The 967-nt window shown below is 42.4% G+C and overlaps 1 long non-coding RNA gene across 1 annotated transcript; it reads left to right on the top strand.

Moving 5' to 3' along the window:
* Positions 1-12: 12 nt before the first annotated feature.
* Positions 13-961, top strand: LOC108449821. The gene is made up of 3 exons (XR_001866117.1): positions 13-423; positions 550-556; positions 639-961. It is a non-coding gene; the product is annotated as an uncharacterized LOC108449821 (long non-coding RNA).
* Positions 962-967: the final 6 nt, after the last annotated feature.

The raw sequence follows: 967 nt of genomic DNA, 5'->3' as shown, positions 1-967 counted from the left end.
GAAATTGGGGGTTTAGGTCCAAAATTGAGGTTTTTTCACCTGAAATTGAGGCTTTTTCACCTGAAATTGGGGTTTTTAGGCCCAAAATTGGGGGGTTTTCACCCAAAATTGGGGGCTTAGGTCCAAAGCTGAGGTTTTTTAACCCGAAATTGGGGGTTTAGGTCCAAAATTGAGGTTTTTTCACCTGAAATTGAGGCTTTTTCACCTGAAATTGGGGTTTTTAGGCCCAAAATTGGGGGGTTTTCACCCAAAATTGGGGGCTTAGGTCCAAAGCTGAGGTTTTTTAACCCAAAATTGGGGGTTTAGGCCCAAAATTGAGGTTTTTCCCCCAAAATCGCGGTGTTTGTCCAAAATTGGGGTTTTTTAGTTCAGAAATTTGGGGATTTAGACCCAAAATCAGGGACTTTTAGCTCCAAAATTGGGGTTTTTAGACCCAAAATTGGGGGTTTTCCACCCAAAATTCACTTATGGGGCAGCCCCACACCTGAAAATACCCCAAAATCGGGGATTTTAGACCCAAAATTGGGGTTTTTAGGGCCTGAAATTCAGGATTTTGGTCCAAAATCAGGGCTTTTTTATCCAAAATTAGGGATTTGTCCAAAATTGGGGGTTTTTAGCTCAGCAATGTGGGGATTTAGACCCAAAATCGGGGATTTTTAGCTCCAAAATTGGGGGTTTAGACCCAAATTTGGGGGATTTGTCCAAAATCGGGGATTTTTAGCTCCAAAATGGGGGTTTTTAGGGCCCAAAATTCGGGATTTTGGTCCAAAATCGGGGCTTTTTCACCCAAAATTGGGGGATTTTTCCAAAATTAGGAATTTTTAGCTCCAAAATTGGGGTTTTTCCACCCAAAACCCCACTTGTGGGGAGCCTCACACCTGAAAATGCCCCAAAATCGGGGCTTTTAGACCTAAGATTGGGGATTTTTAGTTCCAAAATTGGGGTTTTTAGACCCAAAATCGGGCTT

This window comes from Corvus brachyrhynchos, unplaced genomic scaffold, assembly GCF_000691975.1.
Source record: "Corvus brachyrhynchos isolate BGI_N302 unplaced genomic scaffold, ASM69197v1 scaffold2501, whole genome shotgun sequence".
Lineage (NCBI taxonomy): Eukaryota > Metazoa > Chordata > Aves > Passeriformes > Corvidae > Corvus > Corvus brachyrhynchos.
Note: the sequence above shows the minus strand (reverse complement) of the source record. Positions and strands in the feature narration are given on the sequence as shown.